We start from the raw sequence: 9931 nt of genomic DNA, 5'->3' as shown, positions 1-9931 counted from the left end.
CCACTGTCACGGTCTCTGACGGACATCCACCCCACTGTCACGGTCTCTGATTGACATCCACCCCACTGTCACGGTCTCTGATTGACATCCAACCCACTGTCACGGTCTCTGACATCCACCCCACTGTCACGGTCTCTGATTGACATCCACCCCACTGTCACGGTCTCTGACTGACATCCACCCCACTGTCACGGTCTCTGACATCCACCCCACTGTCACGGTCTCTGATTGACATCCACCCCACTGTCACGGTCTCTGACTGACATCCACCCCACTGTCACGGTCTCTGACATCCACCCCACTGTCACGGTCTCTGATGGACATCCACCCCACTGTCACGGTCTCTGACTGACATCCACCCCACTGTCACGGTCTCTGACATCCACCCCACTGTCACGGTCTCTGATGGACATCCACCCCACTGTCACGGTCTCTGACTGACATCCACCCCACTGTCACGGTCTCTGATTGACATCCACCCCACTGTCACGGTCTCTGACTGACATCCACCCCACTGTCACGGTCTCTGACATCCACCCCACTGTCACGGTCTCTGATTGACATCCACCCCACTGTCACGGTCTCTGACTGACATCCACCCCACTGTCACGGTCTCTGACATCCACCCCACTGTCACGGTCTCTGATGGACATCCACCCCACTGTCACGGTCTCTGACTGACATCCACCCCACTGTCACGGTCTCTGACATCCACCCCACTGTCACGGTCTCTGATGGACATCCACCCCACTGTCACGGTCTCTGACTGACATCCACCCCACTGTCACGGTCTCTGACATCCACCCCACTGTCACGGTCTCTGACTGACATCCACCCCACTGTCACGGTCTCTGACATCCACCCCACTGTCACGGTCTCTGACTGACATCCACCCCACTGTCACGGTCTCTGATGGACATCCACCCCACTGTCACGGTCTCTGAATGACATCCACCCCACTGTCACGGTCTCTGACTGACATCCACCCCACTGTCACGGTCTCTGACTGACATCCACCCCACTGTCACGGTCTCTGACTGACATCCACCCCACTGTCACGGTCTCTGACTGACATCCACCCCACTGTCACGGTCTCTGACTGACATCCACCCAACTGTCACGGTCTCTGATTAACATCCACCCCACTGTCACGGTCTCTGACTGACATCCACCCCACTGTCGCGGTCTCTGATGGACATCCACCCCACTGTCACGGTCTCTGACTGACATCCACCCCACTGTCACGGTCTCTGACATCCACCCCACTGTCACGGTCTCTGATGGACATCCACCCCACTGTCACGGTCTCTGACTGACATCCACCCCACTGTCACGGTCTCTGATGGACATCCACCCCACTGTCACGGTCTCTGAATGACATCCACCCCACTGTCACGGTCTCTGACTGACATCCACCCCACTGTCACGGTCTCTGACTGACATCCACCCCACTGTCACGGTCTCTGACTGACATCCACCCCACTGTCACGGTCTCTGATTGACATCCACCCCACTGTCACAGTCTCTGACTGACATCCACCCCACTGTCACGGTCTCTGATTAACATCCACCCCACTGTCACGGTCTCTGACTGACATCCACCCCACTGTCACGGTCTCTGACTGACATCCACCCCACTGTCACGGTCTCTGACATCCACCCCACTGTCACGGTCTCTGACTGACATCCACCCCACTGTCACGGTCTCTGATTGACATCCACCCCACTGTCACGGTCTCTGACTGACATCCACCCCACTGTCACGGTCTCTGATTAACATCCACCCCACTGTCACGGTCTCTGACTGACATCCACCCCACTGTCACGGTCTCTGACTGACATCCACCCCACTGTCACGGTCTCTGACATCCACCCCACTGTCACGGTCTCTGACATCCACCCCACTGTCACGGTCTCTGACTGACATCCACCCCACTGTTACGGTCTTTGACATCCACCCCACTGTCACGGTCTCTGATTGACATCCACCCCACTGTCACGGTCTCTGATTGACATCCAACCCACTGTCACGGTCTCTGACATCCACCCCACTGTCACGGTCTCTGATTGACATCCACCCCACTGTCACGGTCTCTGACTGACATCCACCCCACTGTCACGGTCTCTGACATCCACCCCACTGTCACGGTCTCTGATGGACATCCACCCCACTGTCACGGTCTCTGACTGACATCCACCCCACTGTCACGGTCTCTGACATCCACCCCACTGTCACGGTCTCTGATGGACATCCACCCCACTGTCACGGTCTCTGACTGACATCCACCCCACTGTCACGGTCTCTGACATCCACCCCACTGTCACGGTCTCTGACTGACATCCACCCCACTGTCACGGTCTCTGACATCCACCCCACTGTCACGGTCTCTGACTGACATCCACCCCACTGTCACGGTCTCTGATGGACATCCACCCCACTGTCACGGTCTCTGAATGACATCCACCCCACTGTCACGGTCTCTGACTGACATCCACCCCACTGTCACGGTCTCTGACTGACATCCACCCCACTGTCACGGTCTCTGACTGACATCCACCCCACTGTCACGGTCTCTGACTGACATCCACCCCACTGTCACGGTCTCTGACTGACATCCACCCAACTGTCACGGTCTCTGATTAACATCCACCCCACTGTCACGGTCTCTGACTGACATCCACCCCACTGTCACGGTCTCTGATGGACATCCACCCCACTGTCACGGTCTCTGACTGACATCCACCCCACTGTCACGGTCTCTGACATCCACCCCACTGTCACGGTCTCTGATGGACATCCACCCCACTGTCACGGTCTCTGACTGACATCCACCCCACTGTCACGGTCTCTGATGGACATCCACCCCACTGTCACGGTCTCTGAATGACATCCACCCCCCTGTCACGGTCTCTGACTGACATCCACCCCACTGTCACGGTCTCTGACTGACATCCACCCCACTGTCACGGTCTCTGACTGACATCCACCCCACTGTCACGGTCTCTGATTGACATCCACCCCACTGTCACGGTCTCTGACTGACATCCACCCCACTGTCACGGTCTCTGATTAACATCCACCCCACTGTCACGGTCTCTGACTGACATCCACCCCACTGTCACGGTCTCTGACTGACATCCACCCCACTGTCACGGTCTCTGACATCCACCCCACTGTCACGGTCTCTGATTGACATCCACCCCACTGTCACGGTCTCTGATTGACATCCAACCCACTGTCACGGTCTCTGACATCCACCCCACTGTCACGGTCTCTGATTGACATCCACCCCACTGTCACGGTCTCTGACTGACATCCACCCCACTATCACGGTCTCTGACATCCACCCCACTGTCACGGTCTCTGACATCCACCCCACTGTCACGGTCTCTGACTGACATCCACCCCACTGTCACGGTCTCTGATTGACATCCACCCCACTGTCACGGTCTCTGACTGACATCCACCCCACTATCACGGTCTCTGACATCCACCCCACTGTCACGGTCTCTGACATCCACCCCACTGTCACGGTCTCTGACTGACATCCACCCCACTGTCACGGTCTCTGACATCCACCCCACTGTGACGGTCTCTGATTGACATCCACCCCACTGTCACGGTCTGTGACTGACATCCACCTCACTGTCACGGTCTCTGATTGACATCCACCCCACTGTCACGGTCTCTGACTGACATCCACCCCACTGTCACGGTCTCTGACTGACATCCACCCCACTGTCAGGGTCTCTGACTGACATCCACCCCACTGTCACGGTCTCTGACTGACATCCACCCCACTGTCACGGTCTCTGACATCCACCCCACTGTCACTGTCTCTGATGGACATCCACCCCACTGTCACGGTCTCTGACTGACATCCACCCCACTGTCACGGTCTCTGATTGACATCCACCCCACTGTCACGGTCTCTGACTGACATCCACCCCACTGTCACGGTCTCTGACTGACATCCACCCCACTATCACGGTCTCTGACATCCACCCCACTGTCACGGTCTCTGACATCCACCCCACTGTCACGGTCTCTGACTGACATCCACCCCACTGTCACGGTCTCTGACATCCACCCCACTGTGACGGTCTCTGATTGACATCCACCCCACTGTCACGGTCTGTGACTGACATCCACCTCACTGTCACGGTCTCTGATTGACATCCACCCCACTGTCACGGTCTCTGACTGACATCCACCCCACTGTCACGGTCTCTGACTGACATCCACCCCACTGTCAGGGTCTCTGACTGACATCCACCCCACTGTCACGGTCTCTGACTGACATCCACCCCACTGTCACGGTCTCTGACATCCACCCCACTGTCACTGTCTCTGATGGACATCCACCCCACTGTCACGGTCTCTGACTGACATCCACCCCACTGTCACGGTCTCTGATTGACATCCACCCCACTGTCACGGTCTCTGACTGACATCCACCCCACTGTCACGGTCTCTGACATCCACCCCACTGTCACGGTCTCTGACATCCACCCCACTGTCACGGTCTCTGACATCCACCCCACTGTCACGGTCTCTGATTGACATCCACCCCACTGTCACGGTCTCTGATTGACATCCACCCCACTGTCACGGTCTCTGACATCCACCCCACTGTCACGGTCTCTGACATCCACCCCACTGTCACGGTCTCTGATTGACATCCACCCCACTGTCACGGTCTCTGACTGACATCCACCCCACTATCACGGTCTCTGACTGACATCCACCCCACTGTCACGGTCTCTGACATCCACCCCACTGTGACGGTCTCTGATTGACATCCACCCCACTGTCACGGTCTCTGACATCCACCCCACTGTCACGGTCTGTGACTGACATCCACCTCACTGTCACGGTCTCTGATTGACATCCACCCCACTGTCACGGTCTCTGACTGACATCCACCCCACTGTCACGGTCTCTGACTGACATCCACCCCACTGTCACGGTCTCTGACTGACATCCACCCCACTGTCACGGTCTCTGACTGACATCCACCCCACTGTCACGGTCTCTGATGGACATCCACCCCACTGTCACGGTCTCTGACTGACATCCACCCCACTGTCACGGTCTCTGACATCCACCCCACTGTCACGGTCTCTGATGGACATCCACCCCACTGTCACGGTCTCTGACTGACATCCACCCCACTGTCACGGTCTCTGACTGACATCCACCCCACTGTCACGATCTCTGACTGACATCCACCCCACTGTCACGGTCTCTGACTGACATCCACCCCACTGTCACGGTCTCTGACTGACATCCACCCCACTGTCACGGTCTCTGACATCCACCCCACTGTCACGGTCTCTGACATCCACCCCACTGTCACGGTCTCTGACTGACATCCACCCCACTGTCACGGTCTCTGACTGACATCCACCCCACTGTCACGGTCTCTGACATCCACCCCACTGTCACGGTCTCTGACTGACATCCACCCCACTGTCACGGTCTCTGATGGACATCCACCCCACAGTCACGGTCTCTGAATGACATCCACCCCACTGTCACGGTCTCTGACTGACATCCACCCCACTGTCACGGTCTCTGACTGACATCCACCCCACTGTCACGGTCTCTGACTGACATCCACCCCACTGTCACGGTCTCTGACTGACATCCACCCCACTGTCACGGTCTCTGACTGACATCCACCCCACTGTCACGGTCTCTGATTGACATCCACCCCACTGTCACGGTCTCTGACTGACATCCACCCCACTGTCACGGTCTCTGACATCCACCCCACTGTCACGGTCTCTGATGGACATCCACCCCACTGTCACGGTCTCTGAATGACATCCACCCCACTGTCACGGTCTCTGACTGACATCCACCCCACTGTCACGGTCTCTGACTGACATCCACCCCACTGTCACGGTCTCTGACTGACATCCACCCCACTGTCACGGTCTCTGATGGACATCCACCCCACTGTCACGGTCTCTGACTGACATCCACCCCACTGTCACGGTCTCTGACTGACATCCACCCCACTGTCACGGTCTCTGACATCCACCCCACTGTCACGGTCTCTGACTGACATCCACCCCACTGTCACGGTCTCTGATGGACATCCACCCCACAGTCACGGTCTCTGAATGACATCCACCCCACTGTCACGGTCTCTGACTGACATCCACCCCACTGTCACGGTCTCTGACTGACATCCACCCCACTGTCACGGTCTCTGACTGACATCCACCCCACTGTCACGGTCTCTGACTGACATCCACCCCACTGTCACGGTCTCTGACTGACATCCACCCCACTGTCACGGTCTCTGATTGACATCCACCCCACTGTCACGGTCTCTGACTGACATCCACCCCACTGTCACGGTCTCTGATGGACATCCACCCCACTGTCACGGTCTCTGACTGACATCCACCCCACTGTCACGGTCTCTGACATCCACCCCACTGTCACGGTCTCTGATGGACATCCACCCCACTGTCACGGTCTCTGAATGACATCCACCCCACTGTCACGGTCTCTGACTGACATCCACCCCACTGTCACGGTCTCTGACTGACATCCACCCCACTGTCACGGTCTCTGACTGACATCCACCCCACTGTCACGGTCTCTGATGGACATCCACCCCACTGTCACGGTCTCTGACTGACATCCACCCCACTGTCACGGTCTCTGACTGACATCCACCCCACTGTCACGGTCTCTGATTAACATCCACCCCACTGTCACGGTCTCTGACTGACATCCACCCCACTGTCACGGTCTCTGACATCCACCCCACTGTCACGGTCTCTGACTGACATCCACCCCACTGTTACGGTCTCTGACATCCACCCCACTGTCACGGTCTCTGATTGACATCCACCCCACTGTCACGGTCTCTGACATCCACCCCACTGTCACGGTCTCTGATTGACATCAACCCCACTGTCACGGTCTCTGACTGCACTGTCATTTAGGAATCAGTCACCCAACACTGCTGGCCTCTGACACACACCCAGGCACGCACACACACACACACACACACTTAGGAACAGCGAAGAACACAATGATATTAGCAGGAACCTTCATAACCTGTCTAACATTTTTGCATGAACGCTTGTAAAAGAGCTTGTATTGTGGCCAAGTCAATATGATTCTGTTTTAAACAGGCCATATAAAATATGTGCTTATAGGCCTTTTAAACTTGCCAAGAGAAAATACATAAAGAGCTTGAAACAAATTAGCCAGAAAACTAAATGAACATGTTTCATAATTATGAATACTTTTATGATTTATTGTCATTTGTTTATTTTTCATGGAAAGATGGAGTGTAGAAAATGAAAGAGTGCAGCTTTATGGAATGATGCTGTCGGTTTTGTCTTTCATGAGGCTGGAAAAGTCACATGCATGTTTTAATGTATGGGAAACAGAGTGAATGGAAAAACAATGCCAACCAACCTACCATGACTACATCTTAATGATAGGCTGATAGTTTTAGCTCAACCAAACATAGTTGTCATCGTCTCCTAACCACACACCGGGTATCGACGTTGCCCTTTTAGGCACCGATCTAGGATCAGGTTACTCTTCCCCAATCCCAACCTTATCATTAGGAGGACAACCACAAAACTGACCTTAGATCAGTGTAGGAACAACATCATCCTACTCCCTGTCCCACAGACCCACTCCGTATAGAAGTTCCCTTAGGCACAGATCTAGGATCAGTTTACCAACACTAAACCCAAACCATTAGGGAGAAGTCAAGCTGAACTGAGTATCTAGGGGCAACTTCATCCTCCTCTTATAACTCAAGCGGTAACCGCCCACGTTATGCCACACACACACCTGACACACACACACACACACACAACTAACACACAAACACACCTGACACACACACACACCTGACACACACCTGACACACACACACACACACACACCTGACACACACCTAACACACACACACCTGACACACACACACACACATCTGACACCTCCCACCATTCATTTGTCCTCTGTCCCTCCCTGCAGGTGGAAGTGAACCCCTCGTTGGACATGGCTGAGTCAGACTTTCAGAACAACGTGATGCGTTGCCGCTGCAAGTACGATGGGGGACGCGTCTTCATGTTCGGCTGCCACGCAGGTGAGGGGGCTGCTTTACCCACACTGACCAACCACAGGACTTCCATCCCTCCTTCAGGGGGCTGCTTTACCCACACTGACCAACCACAGGACTTCCATCCCTCCTTCAGGGGGCTGCTTTACCCACACTGACCAACCACAGGACTTCCATCCCTCCTTCACTCCGTTACTTCTCCCAATCAATTTCTACTTCATATCCACACAAAAAATGTATTCTAATATTTGTCGCTCTCCCTCTCTCTCTCTTCCCTCCCTCCCTCTCTCTCTCTTCCCTCCCTCCCTCTCCCTCTCTCTCTTCCCTCCCACCCTCTCCCTCCCTCTCTCTCTCTTCCCTCCCTCCCTCTCTCTCTCTTCCCTCCCTCCCTCCCTCTCTCTCTCTTCCCTCCCTCCCTCTCCCTCTCTCTCTTCCCTCCCACCCTCTCCCTCCCTCTCTCTCTCTTCCCTCCCTCCCTCTCTCTCTCTTCCCTCTCTCCCTCTCCCTCTCTCTCTCTTCCCTCCCACCCTCCCTCTCTCTCTCTCTCTCTCTCTCTCTCAGGTGATGCATACAGTCCAGAGGTGGAGGATCTGTTTGAGCACCAGCGTCAGATCACCAACAACTTCCTCTAACCAACGGAACAACAGAATAACTAATGGGGGATCTCCATCCAACAGAACAGCGAATGAGAGACTTCAGAACAACCAATCAACCAATGGGAGTTCTCAGGGCAGAGCTTCGGAACCACAGCTCATCTCAACTCACCCAATCAGGGGAGAGGAGCCGGAGGAGAACCAGGAAGCCGGGGTTGGAATGGACTGTGGGAGGGAGGGGGGAGGAAGGAAGAGGGGAGGGAATGGACTGTGGGAGGGAGGGGGGGGGGGGGGAAGGAAGAGGGGAGGGAAGGGGGGAATTGTTTCTGAAAAGGTCAAAGAAAGAATCACCTGAACGTCAAGCATTCATTGCACCTTCACCATCGCTAACCATATCTCTGAGAGAGAGAGTATAGACAGAGACGTATACAGGACTTATGGGTAGTTGTGACACGTTTCTCAGTTGGAATCGGAACGTATCAAGATGTCACGTGTCAGGTGTCACCATGGCAACGCGGAGTTATTTACAGATTTGAAATGACGGAAAAACAACAGGGTAGTTCCCTAAGATTCAGACATACTATGGTTATGTAGCACAGGAGGCTGGTGGCATCTTAATTGGGGAGGATGGGCTGATAGTAATGGCTGCAACGGAATTAAATGGGATGGAATCGAACACATCAAACACGTGGTTTCCATGTGTTTAATACCATTCCATTCACTCCATTCCAGCCACTATTATGAGCCGTCCTCCCCTCACCAGCCTCCTGTGATACATAGGAAGGTTACACTAAGGTACATGAATGAGTATTACATGTATGTTCATCAAATCACAAACTGTGTATATTGTATAAGATGGTTGTACCTATTTAGTGACAATGGGGCAAAGCTACCTTGTTTAAAGGTACACTCAGTAAGATGGCATTGTTATACATTTTCATACAAAAAATTAGGACCTAAGGCTCTTTACCAAATGCGACCTGTATGATACAACATAAATATACACATTAAACACAAAATATGTATACACACATTAGAATACAAGAACAGTCGTGGGAAGCACAAATAAAACATCACAAATCACCCAGAAAAACGGTTACATTCATCCACAAATAAAACCCCAATCAATACTTTCAATTGCCCGAACGGCACCAGAACATCAAGATGAAATGTATTTAGAATTTTGTTCCAGCAATACGGTGCATTAAAAACTAAAAGCAGATTTACCTA

General features: G+C 54.0%; 1 pseudogene; it reads left to right on the top strand.

Annotated features, from left to right (window-relative positions):
- Positions 1 to 8930, top strand: part of LOC129846876 (lysyl oxidase homolog 4-like) — a 25190-nt pseudogene extending 16260 nt beyond the window's left edge.
- The last annotated feature ends 1001 nt before the right edge of the window (positions 8931 to 9931 follow it).

This window comes from Salvelinus fontinalis, unplaced genomic scaffold (genome assembly GCF_029448725.1).
Source record: "Salvelinus fontinalis isolate EN_2023a unplaced genomic scaffold, ASM2944872v1 scaffold_0634, whole genome shotgun sequence".
In the NCBI taxonomy this organism is placed as follows: domain Eukaryota; kingdom Metazoa; phylum Chordata; class Actinopteri; order Salmoniformes; family Salmonidae; genus Salvelinus; species Salvelinus fontinalis.
The sequence above is the reverse complement of the archived record's forward strand: the minus strand, read 5'-3'. Positions and strand labels throughout refer to the sequence as shown.